We start from the raw sequence: 19,934 nt of genomic DNA on the forward strand, positions 1-19,934 counted from the left end.
CCCTCTACCTCTCTCTCTCTCTCCCTCCCTTCCTCTCCCTCTCCCTCTCCCTCTCTCTCTCTCTCATCTGGGGAGCAGGATGTGAGCTCTCAGGAACTACTCAGCCAGGCCTGCCTGCCTGCCAGCCTGCTGTCATGGTGTCTACCACGATGGTCCACGGACTCACCCTCTGAAACTGTAAGACGGCAATTAAATGTTTCCTTTCATGAATTGGTTTGGTCACGGTGTCTCTTCACAGCAATAGAACAGTAACTAAGGCAACATCTTCCTGTGTATTTTTATAATACTTCTGTATTTATTTCATTAAAGTTACCTGTTGTCCGTTGAACAGTTTTATGAATGAGTTTCAAGTTTAAAGACAAATAGTGACAAATAGGAGTGGCACTGCTAGGGGGTTTGGCCTTGTTGGAGTGGGTGTGGCCTTGTTGGAGTAGGTGTGTCACTGTGGGCGTGGGCTTTAAGACCCTCACCCTAGCTGCCTGGAAGCCAGTCTTCTAGCAGCCTTCAGAGGAAGATGTAGAAGGCTCAGCTCCTCCTGCACATGCCTGCCTAGATGCTGCCATGCTCCTGCCTTGATGATAATAGACTGAACCTATGAACCTATAAGCCAGCCCCAAGTAAATATCCTTGTAAGACTTGCATTGGTCATGGTTTCTTTTCATAGCAGTAAAACCCTAACACATACATACATATATACATATACATATACACCTAGGTTTACACACACACACACATACACACACACACACACACACACACACACACACACACACCATTACAGGGATTTTAGATCTAGCCAGGGCCCCTGCAGTTTCATTGGTCCATCTGATACACGTGTTCATGGAACATGTCTCTCTATGTTTCTTGTTCTAGGAAGTACGTGGACAACATCTGCAGACTCGCTTCATTTTACTTTATTCTCCTCTTCAGCCTTAGAAATCTCAGCTTACAGAGAGGGGAAGATGGTAACTTGGTTCGATAGCTCTTTTTGTCTATGGGGAGCTTACATATCAAGTCACAAAAGAAAATAAATATAACAGGAAATAATAATACACATCCAAATCATGATGGGAAGTCCATATCCGTTCCCCTTAATGAATGTCAACTTTGGAAATTGCAATCCACATGAGATGAGACTTTTGAAAAATCCTAGTTCTCAGGCAGGCTTTGGTATTTCTCTTTCCCTGAAAAGGAACACCATTAGAAAAAGACAGACGGTAGGTTGCTTTTGTCCACAAATCGAATCTGAAGCATTTGATAATGAGCATAGAGGGGGCTCACCCCATGTTTACCAAAGAATAAAGTAATATGGGGGAGGGGAGACATCTAGAGAACAGTTGGTGCCTTATTGGTATTAAAAAAAAATTCTGAAGTCAAGAAATAATATTTGACAAAAGAAAAAAAAAACTAGGTTTCCATTAGGCAGACTGTTTTTAAAATAGCCTTCATTTTAGTCATGGAAAGACGGGGGTGGAGCAAGTCACTCTGTAGATAACTAAAGTCATTCCCATCAAAAAATTAAGAATAATGTGGATTTTTAATGGACTTGAATAAAATTAGAAATTTTAGCTTTCAAAGGGAAAAATTGTATTCCAAAGAGAGAGAGACAAAGGAGTGTCCAAACTCATACTTGATTCTTTCAATAAACCTACCGGTAACTCATGTGTTTGTTGATATTAGGATGAAAACGCAGGTTGGATATCTCGACTTAAGAGTGTAACGTGTGGGGCTGGGGATTTAGCTCAGTGGTTAGAGCGCTTGTCTAGGAAGTGCAAGGCCCTGGGTTCGGTCCCCAGCTCCGAAAAAAAGAACCAAAAAAAAAAGTGTAACGTGTGTAAATAGCTGCCAGTGGAAAGACTTGTCCTCGGATTTCTCAAAAGGCATGAAAAAGCCACCATGGAGTTACTGGATTTTGTTTCAAAGACTTTAGCACCTTGTCTGCAGGGATGCAGAGCCTCAAAGGAAGGGCCTGAGACCTCCTAAGAAGTAGCGTCCAACCCCTGAGGTCATGCGCATAGAGGGACGTAGCCTTTCTCAGAAAATGGAGGTAGGAGAGCTAACAAATGAAGGCGACACATCGATCAAATCGCTGTAGTAGAACGACGGCAGCCAGTTCACAGAACGAGGCAGCTGTCAGTGACCCGGCCAAGAACTAAGAGTATTTGAAAAGATAATAACACACAGAGTTCACAGAAGCCACTATAGACTCATGGCATCTGCGAATTTAATCCATGTGCTCTGGGCAGAGAAAACAATCCAAACCAGAGATCCCACTTGCTCAGCCCGACGGAACGCTGTGCCGTGTCCCGGATGTCCCATGTCAAGGACTGAATCTAGATGCCGGAAGCCTGTGAGAAACCGGAACTACGTCATTTCAGTGCTGACAACGGAAATGGCTCAAGTCTGCACCTTCATTGGAAGGAGAAGAAATAAGTCACACAACACCGAAAGTAATCCTCGTCAGGGTCTGTGTGGTCGGAAGTGGACGGCGCCATGATCAATCAGTAAGCACTGCCTACACGTGTCGGATGAGCCCACAAATTTGAGGAAATGCTTTTTAAATTTATACACAATTTCTAATAACTAGTAACTTTTAAGTGTCCAGGTTTAGCACAAGCTTCCAGATTATGTGGTTTCTCAGGCGGAAAAACGCCCCAAAAGAAGTGAGTTTGAAACTTCGGAGGTTCCCACTATATGACAGCAAACTAGGAAATGCACGGAGGTGGGGTGTGGTAAAACGAACTAGAGGAAATCTGTAAAACCAAGAAAAGAGCATTCAGAAGACTTGTACGGGAAAGGCCAGCAGCAGGGATGGCTCCGAGGACCGTCCTCGTTTTCAGAGTTTATCACAGGAAAATTGCCAAAGACTGTAGCAAAATTGCCACTTGTCCCTGTGGACACTCTCTGAACCTACACACAGAGAGAGAGAGGGGGGGGGCAGGGGGAGGGGTAGAGAGAGGGAGAGAGTCACAGAAAGAGAAACAGACACAGAGACATACACAGACACACACATGCAGAGATATACACGAAGATACACACAGCCCAATTGAGGACTTACAGAAAGACACCCATCAAAGGACCCGAATATTTGGTGCTAAATTAGGTGAGCTTTGTGGAGGAATGAGTGCCAACCAAATTTTGCAAGTTCTGCAGCCACCTGCATGTTTCCGCACCCCCTTAGCTGTAGGGGTATCGCATACATGGCTGTCACTCCTGCTTTCTTCACTTGTATTTTACTGTGAATCTCCCTTTTCCCCTGTTCAATGTGGCCAGCGGTTTTCCATGTGGAAGGACCTCACACTGCACTGTGTCTAGGGGGGCAGGGAAAACAATTTCAAAAGAGGCCCAGTGCTAGGGCAAACAGTACAAACAATGCATACTTCACCTCCCAAGGAGGGGCTCAAAGAACACAGAGGCTCTGGCTGGCACACAGAGCCGAGCTTATAAAGTTAGGGCCCACAGCATCACTGGGACCCAACCAGCAGCTCTCATTCAGCCCTCCATGCTAATGACTCATTCTCATCTCTTGAGACCAGAGGAAGACGCATTTGGAAGATCCTCTCCCTAAAAATGAAGCTTGTACAGAAACTCTTATGAAACTTAAGAACAATTTTCAATAGGAAAGCCCACACACAGTAAAAAAATAAATGGCAGATTCGACAGGCTTCTCTGCGAAACCATCATCTACACACACACACACACACACACACACACACACACACACACACACACCACACACACCAGAAAAATAGACCTACATAAAGGATACATTTCCAGGCACAGATATCTGTTGGGAGGAGGTTGACGTTCTAAGAAACCTCAGCCAAGGACTCCATTCGGAAAATTCAGAAGGTCAAGACATTGGTTCACTCGTGGGAGCAGATCGCTGTCTATATCACGGAACCTTTATGGAAAACAAAGACAGATCAGCCTAGAATGAGGTAAACAGAAACCCTTTCAAGGCTATTGAAGAATTTTGGAGACAAACTCCACAGACAGCTAACAGCAGAGAAAGTGACCCATGACTGCAGGTTGTATAATACCACTGAACCTGGTGAACCATTTCCTACTCTCCTAGGAATCCTAGACGTGAGAGGGCACCAAGGCAGCCTGGGGAGCCCACGTCAGTCTCCATACAAAGTGCACTTTGCAGGCTGACACCCACATGGCTGATCTGCAGTTCACCAATCCTGGTAATGAAGGTATATATATATATACTGAAACAAGGTGAAATCAAGACACTGAAACAACTCAAATATACCAAAACAAGGTAAAATCAAGACACTGAAACAACTCAAATATACCGAAACAAGGAAAAGTCAAGATGCACTTGCCATCTCTAATTTGTGTTTGCATGTTGACCATAATCGTCTGGTAAGCCTTAAAAACCACACGGTGGGTCTTAGGAGGATCGGTGGGAGAAACTGCTTGCTGCCTAAGCAGACCTGAACTCAGATCCCAGTCATTATGAAAAGGCAGGGGAACCCTGTAACCCCGGAGACAGGAAGGGGGAACAGAATCACTAAGGTCTGCCGGCTTCTAGCCCGGATGAAAATATGAGAGTTTGGGATCAGGCAATGTCACCACCTGTCTTAGTTAGGGCTCCAATGCTGTGAGGAGACACCAGGACCAAGGCCACTCTTAATAAAGGAAACTTTTAATTGGGGCTGAATTACAGTTTCAGAGGTTTAGTCCGTTATTATCATGGTGGGAAGCATGGCAGAGTCCAGGTAGACATGGTGCTGGAGAGTGTTCTATATCTAAATCCAAAGGCAGCCCAGAAAGAGACTTGCAGCCACAGGCAGCCAGGAAGAGCATCTCTCTTCCTCATTGGGCAGAACATGAACACTAGGAGCCCTCCGAGCCCACCTACATAGTGACACACTTTCTCCAATAAGGCCACACCTCCTACTAGTGGCACTTCCAAGGGGCCAAGCGTATTCAAACCACCACAGTGCATCAAAAGAAAATGGCAGAGAGACATAGAGAAAGATACTGCATGGTATCATCTTGTAGCAGGGTGCTGCAACACCCCCCCACACACACTCATAAACCCATGCACATGTGCACACATGAGCAGATTTATTTACTTATTTATTTACTTTGTTTTAATTTTTTTCCTTAAGAACTTGGTACATACACATAATGTGTTTGAGCAAATCCATCCCCATCTCCTCCCTTCAAATCTCTCCCCTTCCCTCCCTCCTAATTCCATCTGCATTTTAATAGAAACTGCTGAGTCCATTTCATTCTGACTAGATGTGTGGGGTGAGTACAAACATCCAGGGGAGCATGGACAGCCGTCAGGGCCAAATTCATGAAGAAAACGGGCCCTCTGCCCTACAGTCGTCATCAATTGCCAGTAGTTCCTCAGTTGGGTGAGGGGAGCTTCCAGAGTCTCCACCCGTCTATTCTGGGATTTATCTTTGCAGATTTTGTAGATGTGATCCTGGAGACTGTGAAAAACATGAATACACACACACACACACACACAAACGCACACACACACACACCAAATTTTAAAACGAGAGAATGGTTTTAAAAGGTTACACAACATCCTAAATTCAGTTCCTTGGTGGTGAAATATTTGAATTCCACACCAGATCATAATACTATCTATATAAAATTAAATTATTCAAATGAATATTTTAAAATTCAGCGGATCTTTATCTGTTAAATAGCACAGGTTGAACGAAATCAGATGGTGCCAAACCTCCCTACGGCTGCACAAGAAAAATTGGAAATCAGTGTTCAAATGCATGAATCCACAAGGGTGAGGGGGTAATCAGAGATCAAGGACCTACAGGATAGGGTAGGGAGGCTCAGGAGACCAGACAGGTGGATCATAAGCAAAGAGCCTGGAAAACGGGACTTTCATACCTTGAAAACCTTCAAAGTCTAGGGGAAACACAGGGATAGGTACCCCCCGAAGTGGGAATAAAAAACTTTAATTCATTTACAGGACACTTAGCTTCTAAATACAGTGTGGATTGGAATCTACACTGTGAAAAGGCATAGGAGTAGTAGTGTCCAGCTTTCCCCTTGCTGTGACAAAATTGTGTCATTTAGGGCATGGAGAGATGGCTCAGCTACTCAGAACCCTTAGCATCCTCACAACTGACTCTGGCTCTGGAGATCTTCCTCCCTCTTCTGGCCTTTGCAGGTTCTTCAGCCACATGACCTAACACAAAAAAGACCCACGAACAAAAGTAAAAACGAGAACTTAAAATGAGTCATTTAGTTGATGTTAATGCACCGAGGTTTGTAGAGAGAATCTCTTCTAAGCGTCACCTGTCAATAAAAAAGTCTATGACCTATGAGCTGAGGCAGGAAATAGAAGGCGGGACACTGGCAGGAAGAGAGGATTCTGGGACATAGTGTATAAAAGGAGACCCAGGGAGGGAGGGTGCGGCAGATGCTAAAGGAGATGTTGAGGAAGATGCTAAGAAAGGGGATGAAAGCGCAGTAAATAACCATATAGAAGACACAGAATTGTTTGAATGGGTTCAATAAGTTAGTCTGGGAATGAGACATAGTTTGTGGCTTAGGAATTTGTTAATAAATAATTAGTTTCAGAGTTGTCATTGTAGGAGCAGGAGCTGGGAATGAAAAAAGTACTTTTTTTTCAAAGGTTAATTTCTCCTAATTATTTTCATATGATTATGTAAGATGCTAATATATGGAAATCATATGTAAGTTATATGAGAAATTGCAACTATCCTGGAGAATTCTAAAAAAAATGTGTTTTTTAATGCATGCTGAGCTATCTTGCCAGTTCCTGTCTTGGTTTTTGAGGTAGGCTTTTCTGACTGGGATCTGGGAACTGATGCCTGTGATGGTTTGGGTGCGTCCGTGCCTGTGTGCCTGCATGTGTGTGTGTGTGCGTGTATGTTCAGCCCAGGTCTGGCAGCATTAGAGGGTATGGCCCTGTTGGAGTGGATGAGCCTTGTTTTAGTGAATGTGTTACTGTGGGTGTGGGCTTTAAAACCCTCATCCTAGCTACATGAAAGCCAGTATTCTCCTAGCAGCCTTCAGATGAAGATGTAGAACTCTCAGCTCCTCCTGCACTATTCCTGCCTGGATGCTGCCATGTTCCCGCCTTGATGGTAATGGACTGAACCTCTGAACCCGTAAGCCAACCCCAATTAAATGTTGTCTTTATAAGAATTACCGGGCTGGAGAGATGGCTCAGCCGTTAAAGGCTAGGCTCACAACCAAAAATATAACAATTACCTTGGTTATGGTGTCCGTTCATATCAGTATAACCCTAAGTAAAACATTGACTTTGGGGTGGCCAGTGAACTTCAGAGGTCCCCAGGTCTCTGTCTTCCCGATTCTGGTGTCCGAGTGGATGCTACCACTTTAGACTTGTAAGTTGGCTCTGGGGATCCAAGCTCAGGTCTCCATTAATGTACAGCAAGCAGTTTACCTGCCGACCCATATCCTTTAGCTAACAAATGGGTTTAAAAGGAGATAGAGGTAGATCCCAGGTGCCTGACATCAGGGAAGCTGAGCTCTGGTGCACACAAGGGCAGCTGTTGCAGGGTGAGGGTCATGGTGCAGGGTATATTAGGGCCAAGGAGACATAACAGGGACATGCTTGGGACTTACATTGCCTGTGCTGCCTCCACACAGAAGCCTGATGATGCCGGTGCAAGCTATAGGAGAGCCATCTCCATCGGTAGCGGTTGCTGTTATCTAAATGTCTCCCCTACCCCACCCATAGGAAGATGTCACCAAAGATGACATCATTGGGAAGCAGCACTTTGGAGGGTGTGACTTCAGTCATAAAGATGGACTCCTCCTCTGTGTTATTGGTGCACTTATATTTAAAAAGAACCCCCAGAGAGCTTGCTGACCTTCTCAGCCCAGGAAGATATAGACAGAACACAACATCTATAAGCCAGGTAGCAGGCTTCAGTAAATTTGTACAAAAAAAACATAGTTATTCCTGTCAAGTTTAGATGAGAGACAACATCGGCCATGTGGGCGAGCCTAGAGCCTCAACCATTTAATGCAGACAATTCAGGACACACTGTCAGAAGCCTGTCTGGCCAACAGAGAGGACGGCCTGCGTGTTGTGTTGTTATTTTCTTTTATGAATTTTTGCAGCCACCCTGCTCATTAATCCTGTTTATAATATTAACTCTGGCACTTTTTTCTTGGCTCTTCAAATATTTCCTTAATAAACTGTGAGCTCACACACCCCCCATCTTCATTGTAATGACTTTCAAATTAAGTTCATCTGGACCACAGGGTTTTTTAGAACTCTATGATGACAGAAAACACGGGGAAAAGACCCTCTTTCATTTTATTTGAAGAAAGACATAGTCATTCACCTGCCGCCTCCCCTGGTGCTGACTGTTCCCAAGCTCAGTGCTGAGACCTCTGCCTCATGGGCACCATCAGAGCCGTGAGATGAACACTTCCAAACCAGGAGGCATTATACTGACATGACCATACGGTGCTCCCTCACCTACAGCCACCGGGTTCCAAACTCCTGGTGTCCCTCCTCCCCTTAAAAGAGAGCTGTTGGGATCCAGGCTCAGCATCACCCATGCCCATAATCCAAAGCTCATACCTTTTAAAAATCAGATGTGTTTTTATTATCAAATGTGTGAATGTTCTGGCTACATGGAACTGTGTGCACCACATGCCTGCCTGATGTCTGAAGAGGCCAAGAGAGGGCATTAGATCTCCTGAAACTGGCTAACAGTTCAACTGTGAGCCATCATATGGATGCCAGGAATAGAACCTGGGTCCTCTGCAAGAGTAACAAGTGTTCTTCATGGATGAGCCATCTCTCTAAGACCCAGAATCTGTGTCCTGTCCCTGGAGATGCTTTGCTACTCTACAAAACCACATAGAGACTTGGTGCCCATCCGCGAGAATAGACTTCACCATATCAATGAAGAGGATGCCATGGCTGGTGGTATTGTAGACACTAGGAGACTCTGAAGGAAAGTGCCTGGTATAGGGGAGTCCTGTGAGAACCAAGACTGGAGGAGCACCCTGGACTGGATAGAGATTGGGATGGGCCATTGCAGAAGATAAAAGAGTGATGGTGCCAAGGACATTTAAGCAATCCCATGAACTATCCAGTCTGGGGTCTTAGTTAGGTTTCCACTGTGGAGAAGAGACACCATGACCAAGGACATCGTGTAATCCTGGCTGGCTTACAGGTTTACAGGGTCAGTCCATGATCATCAAGGCAGAGCGCAGGGCAGTGTGCAGACAGACATGGTGCTGGAGAAGGAGCTGAGAGTTCTACATCTTCATATAAAAGAAGCCAGGAGCAGACTGTCTCCCACATGGCTGGGTGAAGGATTTCAAGAACTCACCCCCACAGGGAGACCCCTCCTCCAAGAAGGCCAACCTCCTAATAGTGCCATTTCCTGGGCAGTGCATATTCAATCCACCACAGGTTCTCTTCACATATATGATAACTGCACCCTTGTTTTGAAGTCTTCCTTAAAGACTCATGATGTTTGCATGAAGAACATTCGTTGGGTCTGGGTGTCTCCAAAACCCCAAGAATATGAAGTCCTTTATCACCCTGAAGTATGAAATTTGCATGTGTGCACAGCCCCTCCCATCCTCTGCAATATCATAATGTTAAGTGTGTGCAGCTCCAGTGTGCAGCCCCTTCAGTGCCGGCATGTGTGAGTTCTTGAGCCGAACACTCAACAGAATCAGGCTTGAGACTTCTGTACTTTTGTTTATGGCTCTGAACTCTGGCCTAGACGGATGGGCAAGTAGTTCTGGGAAGGAAGATTGCTGGGTGCAGCCAAAGGCATGAAGGTATGCGATTTAATTACAGAGCTGGAGGAATCTGGCTCATTTCTTCCTGTACCACATGAGAGATGAAGTCACTCTGCGCAGCCAATTGAAAAAAAAATCACAGAGAAAATGCACATAGGATGCTTGTTTTACCTAGACTAGATGATGAGCCCCGATCAGATTTAAATATCCATATGTACAGAGGAACCATTGCTTTTTGGTGCAGAGATGCCCGTCCTTTTTAAACACCCAGGTCAAGATCAGGCAGATCTGGGTGTTTGGTGTGAGAACACCTCTCTTCCTGTGGAGTCCCCCTCATGACCACTAAGGTGGCCACATGATCCCAAGTTCACCACCATTCTGCTCAGCCCCATAACAGATGAAGTAGAACACATGATTTGGGGAGATAAGATGGGCAGATTTTAGACCATCTCCAATGCACGGCAGAGAGCAGCTTTGAAAGGACTGGAGAAGATGTTGGTGAACAACAGGCCTTTTCTCACAGAAACAGCTGACAAACCACCCCACAATGTTCCAGTTATGGGTGCTTCCTTCAATAACAGAGAGTTTAAAATATCACCCTTACCTCCCCCTCCCACCCGCAAGTGATGGGCGGTTGGCACACGGGCCACCAGGCTTCCTGTAGGAGAAGCCTCTCTGCTTCCCTCAGAGCAGCTCTCCAAGAAAATAAATAGCATGTGCTCATTATTCAAATGAGGCTTAATTAATGCAGAACTTGCCCTCAAACTTTCCAAGACACCCATAGTAATGGGCTCTCAGCTCTCGTCCCCTCCAGTTTGTGATGTCAAGCTGAAGAACTGCATGTAACAGAAGCTGGGAAGCTGAGTCCCGGACAGCAGTTTGACTCCACAGTCTCACAGCGTGCAGAAGTATCTCGACCCCAAAGCCTATGTTCAGCCATCCTTTCAGGGGTAAAGGTGGTGTGGTTGGTGACGTGCTCCCCAGAGTGCCTCTAAGGTTACAAAAGAGGCTCAACTCAAGAGACTTTGAGGCTGTCTCTGATTTACACACCTGAACCAGCCCTGGCCCTAATTCCAGCCAAAACTTTTCATAAATAGTACAGCAAAAGGCACTGAGTCACGCTGACCTTTATTCATAGCCTCACGTACTTGCTCAACCGACGAGAACACACTTCTAGAGACCTGGAGGAAGTAGCATTGTGCCTGTGGTTCGAACAAGACAGGATAGAGGAACTGGAGAGTTAAGGGTGACGCTAAAATGGAGAGAAGCTATCTTCTGGGGTCTAGCCTTTGTCTCCTGATGGCTGAGCATCAGAGACATCAACACAACCGACCCAGCCAAGGCTGCCAGCAGAGATATTGCACGTTTTCCTAAAGATATCTCAGTCGAGGCTGAGAAACACATGGGACTGAAGAGATAGCCCATCAGTTAAGAGCATGTTCCAAACTCACAAGAAACCCAAATTCTGTTCTTAGGATCCATTTAAGCAGCTCACAGCTGCGTGTAAATCGGCTCGCGGGAACCTGAAGTCCTCTTCAGTATATTTTAGCTAATTTTTAAACTTCACTTTATCCTTCAACCTTGCTGTAAATTATATCTTTTGAACAATGCTGTTTGAAATGCCACAGAATTGAGTATAAAGCTCTCTAAATGCCCATGTTCAAATCAGAAACAGTGACAGTCACCTTCTCTGTGAAATAAACTCACTGATTTCCCCCTGTGGTGTAGTAGTAGGGTATACAGCTTTAGCTGAATGGAGGTCCCTGAGTGGGACAGGAACTTCTAAGGCTCTTACTCAGTATCCAGTGTCCTCACCAATGCTGACAAAGGACAGAGTCCTCCCCACGGGTCCTACAGACTCCAGATGCTGGTGCAATAATTGAACCTCTAGATTTCCCTATCTGTGAGGTAAAGGTATCCATTCACCTGGAATTCATCCAGAACCTTCAAGAGTCAGAAATATCCTGCAGAACAAAGCAGCTTCTCTGGCCTTCTCCAAGGTCCTGAGAACATCCACGAAGTCCAGTTCACTGAGAAGATGAGGGCAGCCTGCCATTGCCACAACCTCCCTGGGAGCAGAGAGGGTGGGCAGAGGAGGCAAACACTCTCTTTTTTCTCGTTCCTCATGGTTCCCATTCCTTACATATTAAACATGCAACTTGTAGATTCATCTCACAAAACACCACGGGCTGGGAGATGGCTCATGACCTTAAAGATTCAAGGATCAGAATTTAAATTCTTAGCCCTGGGCACTCTGTCTGGAGCTACAGTCATTTTGATGTGGGCTCTGCCAACAGGAAGACATCCAGCTGCCCTGTACAGGGAAATACTGCAGCCCCACCCCCTTTCAAACTTACATTCACTCACTAATCAATATTCATGGGGCTCAGTGCAGAGGCCACTGGCTTGAAGAAGAGCATGAGAACATCGAGTGTGTGCTAATTCAGCCTGTTCACACGATGTTTCCATGGTGTCAGAGCCACGGTCTCCAGGATACCACCTGGACCCATTCTCTCTCTGATTTAACACCTTAATTGGAAAGGACATAATGAGAAGATACTGGAGATAGTCCAGGGTAGACCAAGTCCTGCCACGTCCCCAGTAGGGAAGTGGTCCCACAGCCAAAAACCCTTTTCACCCCTTCATCCACTTAAGCCTGTGATTCATTAATGATATTAATAGAAACCAACCAGGCATGGCCATGCCTACGATGTGATGTCCAGCAACAGATATCTCCTACAGAAGTTGTATTAGAATAACCATAACCCCAAAATGCAGCCCACTCATCAGTGCCAGATCACCTTCACTAACAAGGCTGGTGGTGATAATGGAAAAGGCAGCTGGAACCTAGGCTGGTCCTGACTGTAATTGATCTGTTTCTTCCAGAGGGGAAACTGAGGAATGTGACTAGTTTCAGATGAGCATCTCTCAGCTCTGATATTGATGCCTTTGTTAGTCAGTGTCTGGGATAGCCCAGAGGCCATGGGGAATCTGGCTTGGGACAGGAGAGATGCTTTTCATCCTAATTCACCAATGTTCCCCCAAGTGATGACAACATGGTTTGCCTGTTCACTTGATAGTGTCCTGTCCAGTCTGCTGGCTAACAGAGGAGCAGCACCTCTTCCTCTGCATCCAGGAAGGTTCTATATTCAACCCCCTTCTTTGCCCAGACATCCTTCTCTCATTTCCTATGAGCACAATGAATCTTTAAAGAATTTTATGGCCCCCAAAATGAGGGAAACCATGTGGTATTTGTCCATTTTGCTTGGGATGGGCCCTCAAAATGTAAGACCTTCTCTATTTAAAAGTTCATATACCAAACAGTCCCACACAGCCATACCTCTACCCAGAAGCTCAGGAAAATACTCAAATTTCAGAGAATCTTGAAATACAGCTATGCACCCTGTTTCCTGCTATGACCCAACATATGAACACACACACACACACACACACACACACACACACACACAAACACACACACACACACATAGATTTCAGTAGTATCTAATTCAACCAAAAGTTATCAAAAAAAGATAAGGACAGATACTTCAATTTCTTGAAAAAAAAATTCCACCAGGGTCAATTCTCTATCCTGAAAATCTATATGCTACATACAAGGGCACCTACATTTATAAAGTGAACCACACTAAAGCTCAGGCTAACGAAATAGTAGTGGGAGACATCAACAACCCACAGTCAGCAATGGCCAGATCACTGAATGTGAAACCCGAGACACAGGGAAATTAAGATTTTGAACCAAATGGGTTTTAGAAATATCTATAGAATATTTCATCCTTGAACAAACGAATACACCTTATTCTCAGGAACTCATGGAACATTCTCCAAAACGGATCATAATGTTGGTCATAAAAGAGGCATCACCAGATACAAAAGAGTGAAATAATCCCATGCATTTTCTCACACTACCATGACCTAAGGCTGGAATTCAATAACAACAATAATGTCGAAAGTCCAAATACACATGGACGTTGAACAATATTTTACTCAGTGATAACATGGAAAAGGAAGAAAAAAATAGAATTTTTTTGAATTTAAGAAAAGTAAGGCACAACACACTCAAACTTATGGGACACAATGATAGTATAGCTAAGAGGAAAACTCAAAGTCTTGAGAGTATCCAAAGTGAAACTGGAGAGAGCATACATTAGCAGCTTGACAACAAATATAAAAGCTCAAAAACAAAAAGAAGCAGATACACCAAAGAGGAGAGAAGGCAGGAAATAATCAAACTCAGGTCTGAAATCAACTAAGGAGAAACAAAAAGAACTCTACAAAGAATCAATAAAACCAGGAGCTGGATCCAAGGGAAAATCAACATAATAGATAAACTTGAGCTAGGATGACAAAAGGGCACAGAGAATGTATCCAAATAACAAAATCAGAAATGAGAGGGAAACAAAACAACATAATCTGCAGAAATTCAAAACATCATCATACCGTATTACTGAAATTTACATTCAAGAAAAGTGGAAAATCTGGATAAAATGATCAATTTCCTATACAGGGAGCAGTTACCAAAGTTAAGTCAGGGTCAGATAAAATATCTAAACTCTACCATGAATCCTAAAAAAATTAGAAACAATTATAAAAGGCTCCCAATTGGGAAAAGGTCCCAGGACCAAATGATTTTAGTGGAATATTCTATCAGCACTTCCTAGAACCAAATACTACTATTGTCCAAAATATTCCACAAAATACAAACAGAGGAACACTACCCAATTCCATCGATGAAGCCACATTTATGCTTATACCTAAAACACACAAAGACCCAATAAAGAATGGGAACTTCAGATGAATTTCCCTTATGAATATTGACAAAAAATAGTCAATCAAATCATTGGAAACCAAATCCATGAACACATCAAAATGATCATCCATCACTATCAAGGAGACTTCATAACAGGAATGCAAGGATGTTTCAATATGGAATTCCATCAACATAATCCAGTAGATAATCAAACTGAAAGAAAATATTACATTTTCATCCCATTAGATGCTGCGAAAACATTTGAGAAAAGAAAACACCCCTTCATGATAGGAATTCAAGGCCCATACTCAACAACAGTAACGTAAATGTACAGCAAACCAGTAGCCAAAAATCAAACTAAATGAAGAGAAACTTGAAGCTCTCCCTCTAAAATCAGGGACTAGACAAGGCTATTCATTCTCTCCCTACTTATTCAATATAGTACTCAATGTGCTAGCCTGACCAATTTGATAACAAAAAGAGGCAAAGGGATACAAATATTAAAGGAAGAGGCCAATATATCACTATTTGCAGGTGATATGATAGTATACTTACGTGACTCCATAATTTCCACCAGAGAACTCCCGCAGTCATAAACAACTTCAGCAAAGTCCTGAATATAGAATTAACTCAAACATATCAGTAACCTTCCATGAATACACAGACCACGAAAGAAATTAGGGAAAGGACACTCTTCACAGTAATCACAAATAACAAAAAATACCTACATATAACTCAAACCAGGCAAGTGAAAGTGCCGCATGAAAAGAACTTAATTTCTCTAAACGAAGAAAATCTCAGAAGATGGAAAGACTTTTCATGTTCATGGATTGGCATTATTGATATAGCGAAAATGACACTTTGCCAAAAGCAATATACAGATTCAATGCAATCCACAAGAAAATTTCAACAAAATTCTTCATACAGTTAGAAAGAGATATATGCAAGTTCATTTAGAATAAGAAAAAAACAGGAAGTGGAAACTATTCTCAAAATAAAAGAAATTCTGTGGAAATCAACATCCCTAACCTCAAGTTGAATACCCAGCAATAGTGATAAAAATTATATGGTATTGGTACAGAGACAGGAAGTTGAACAGCTGTGTTTGTTCATCTAGATGTCAGCATGTAAATTAATGTAAATCATCCATTCTTATCACGCTGTACAAAGCTGAAGTCCAAGTGGATTAAGGGCATCCAGAAAAAAGAGATAAACACAAACCAATAGAAGAAAAGTGAGGAAAAGCTTGAACACATGATAACAATGGAAAATTTCTCGAACAGAACACCAAACCAGTTGCTTTTCCTTTACAATGAAGATTTGACTGGTTGGAACTTGTAAAAATGCAAAGTGTCTGTAAGTCAAGGAACACTGTCTTTTTGACAAAATGGCAACTAATATCTTGAAAAAAGATCTTTGCCATCCTATATATGAAAGAGAACTAATATTCAATATGTACAAAGAACTCAAGAAGTTATACTACAGAAAGTAATAACACTATTATAAATGGGGTACAGATCTAAACAAATAATTTTCAGCAGAGGAATTTTGAATGGCTGAGAAATATATGAAGAAATATTCAACATCATTACTCATCAGGGTAATGCAAATCAAAAGATGCACCAGGCAGAATGGCTAAGATCAAAAATTCAGTTAACAGCAGATTCTGGTCACAATGTGGAGAAAGAGGAAGACTCCTCCATTATTGGTGGGATTGAAATGAGGTACAATATTCCGTAAATTACTCTGGGCTTTCATCAGAAAATTGGACAAGTATATGCTGAGAACTTAAGTATCCCATTCCTGGACATATTCCCAAATGATGCCCCAACATAGAACCAGGACACACGTTGTACTATGTTTACAGCAGCTGTATTCATGATAGCCAGAAGGTAGGAAGAACCCAGATGATTTGACCACATGAATGGGTACAGAAAATGTGGTTCATCTACATAATGGAGAGCCCCTCAGTAATCAAATACCATGACATCATGAAATTCATAAGCAAATGAATGAAACTATAAAATACCATCTTGAACTGAGGCAACCAAATCACACACACACACACACACACACACACACACACACACACACAACACAAAGAAACAAAAATAAAACACACATACACGCACAAACCCCCCTCCACACACACACAAACACACACACTACCCCAAAACCTTGAATTACCTAACATACAATTCACATACTGGTTTAAGTTCAAGAAGGATGAACCAAGTGAGGATGGTCTGTATTAAAAGGGGAAACAAAAATATTCATAGGACATGATATGGAGATTAAGTTTAGAGCAGAGATTGATTGAATAGCCATTCTGAGCCTGCACCACCAGGGGATGCAGCCCACATACATACAGCCCCCAAACCTAAACAATATTGCTGATGCCAACAAGTGCATGCTCACAGGAGCCTGATATTGCTGTCCCCTGAGAGGCTCTTCCAGATCATGACAAATACCGAGGCTGATGCTTACAGCCAACCATTGAACTGAGAACAGGGTCCCATTTGGAGAAGACAGAGAAAGGATTAAAGGAGCTGAAGTACCTTGCAACCCAGTAGGGACAACAGGGGTCACAAACCAGATCTCCGCGGGACTAAAGTACTTCCTTAAGACTGCACATGGACAGACTGGTGGCTCTAGCTGCATATGTAGCAAAGCATGACCATGTTCTATACCAATGGGAGAAGCCCTTGGTCATGGCAAGGCTGGACCTTCCAGAAAATAGAATGTCATGCTGGGAGGCAGCAAGGGGATGTTTTTGCGGAGGGGGAAACACCTTTGAAGAAGACAGGGCAGCGGAAGAGGATAGGGATAGGGGGCTTAAGGATTGAGGCCACACACATACAGTTTTTTTATTTTTCTATGCCTTTAACAGCTCAATGGCAAGGCCACTTCCTAACCTCCGAGTGGCTAAACTATCCCCCACTGATATTCCCAAGTTATTATTTGCTAAAATCTATATCCCATCTTTCTTGTCCTGGACACCATGGGCAGCTCTCCTGGGTCTGCTTATTCTCATGGTCTTCTATGTCAGCTGCTTCTCTGTCCTGAAAGTCTGTCCTGGAGAATCTCCATGCCTTCTTCCTCTCGGGACATTTGTCCAAGCGTCCTGAAACTCCTGCTCTGTCTGCCCTGCCTAGACACTGGGTATCAATATCTCTATTTTCCAATCAGAACCAACTGAGGCAGGGACCCTGATTCATAAGTTCAGGACACTATGAGAAGCATGAGAATAAAAGCAACTACAATAACTATTTGTATGTGATTTTCTGGGAACAATATTCCCCAAACCACAAAGAGATACCTGTTAAAGTACTAGAATCATAGAAAATATCAAGTAGGCACATAATAATAATATTAATAATAATAAATATTAATATTGATATAATATAATATTATAATAAAAGAAATAATAACAATAAATATAATAATTATAATAGTAAATAATATTAAAAATAAAATAATAATCATCATCATAATCGTCATCATCATCATCAAAGCCTAACTGAACAGAGAAATAGAAATACAAAAATGGTGAAGGAAAAAGAATAAGTCACACATAAAGCTGTTCACATGAGACTAACACCTGAATTTTCAATGGTTATTCTAATATATAAATGGGCTTGGATCACTTTTCAACACGTTTTCAAAGAATACAGATACTAGCCTAGAATTTATTACCGAGCAAATGTATCATTCACATCAACACAAGAGGAGAAACTTTACACAGCATAATCACCAGGAAGCCATGTCTCTTCAGCAATCTTACTCTAAAAGTGGGAAAATGCATTCTGAAAAAAAGGGATATTCTCAAGAGGACAGAAATGGTAAAAAACCCTGTAGTAATTCATCAGAAGAGGGAAAAAGTATGTGGCAACAACAAAATAAAAAAGACCCATAAATACTCCTCATTAATAACGCTAAGCATAGGGGTTGGGGCTTAAGCTCAGTGGTAGAGCGTATGTCTAGCAAGTACAAGGCACCAAGGTTCGGTCCCCAGCTCCAAAAAAAAAAAAAAAAAAAAAAAAAAAAAAAAAACAAAAACAAAAACAAACAAAAAAAAAAAACGCTAAGCATTAAGTATCCCACACCAATAATATACCGGCTATTAGTTTGTTTAAGAGAACAGGTTTATTTCTCCTGCATCCAAAAAGTACATTTGTTTTAGATACAATTGCATACTCGTGTTTAGAATGCAATTGCCCATATTTCTTTTTTTCTTTTTTTTCTTTTTTCTTTTTCTTTTTCTTTTTTTTTTTTTTTTTTTGGTAAGTATATTTAGTGTTCATTAGTTTTTTATAAAAATCTTCAAGATTTTCTGTTTAATTGTAAGTATAGAATTTTCATTTAAATGTATTTCTTTTTTTTTCTTTTTTTTGGGGGGGTGTTCCCCTCCCGACCCTTCCCCCATTACCGCCCTCCCCCTAACAATCACGTTCACTAGGGGTTCAGTCTTAGCAGGACCAAGGGCTTCCCCTTCCACTGGTGATCTTACTAGGATATTCATTGCTACCTATGAGGTCAGAGTCCAGGGTCAGTCCATGTATAGTCTTTACGTAGTGGCTTAGTCCCTGAAAGCTCTGGTTGGTTGGCATTGTTGTACATATGGGGTCTCGAGCCCCTTCAAGCTCTTGCAGTCCTTTCTCTGATTCCTTCAACGGGGGTCCTTTTCTCAGTTGAGTGGTTTGCTGCTGGCATTTGCCTCTGTATTTCCTGTATTCTGGCTGTTTCTCTCAAGAGATCTACATCCAGTTTCTGTAAGTCTGCATTTCTTTGCTTCACCCGTCTTCTCTAATTGGGTCGCTGTATATGGGGCAACATGTGGGGCAGGCTCTGAATGGGTTTTTCTTCTGCCTCTGTTTTATTCCGGCCTCCCAATTTCCTGCCAAGGGTATTCTTGTTCCCTTTTTAAAGAATGAGTGAGTCATTCATATTTTGATCATCAGTCTTGAGTTTCACGTTTTCTATGCATCTAGGGTAATTTGGGCTAATAGTAACTTATCAATGAGCATACCATGTGTGTTTTTCTATGGTTGTGTTACCTCACTCAGGATGATATTTTCCAGTTCCTTCCATTTGTCTATGAATTACATAAAGTCATTGTTTTTGATAGCTGAGTAGGATTCCTTTGTGAAGATTTGCCACATATCATAAGGCAATATTTTAAATGCTAGAAAGTATAATTTTGGGAGAACATTATTTTGTAAATTTAATTCATCAGTTTTCATTAGTTTTATCTGAATGAATATTATTTGCTAATATGTTTATATTTTAGGAAACTGTGTGTGTGTGTGTGTGTGTGTGTGTGCGCGCGCGCGTGTGTGTGTGTGTGTGTGTGTGTGTGTTTGATAATTCAACTCTAATATGACCAGGAAATTGCTTTAGTGAT

Source organism: Rattus norvegicus, chromosome 3 (genome assembly GCF_036323735.1).
Source record: "Rattus norvegicus strain BN/NHsdMcwi chromosome 3, GRCr8, whole genome shotgun sequence".
NCBI lineage: Eukaryota > Metazoa > Chordata > Mammalia > Rodentia > Muridae > Rattus > Rattus norvegicus.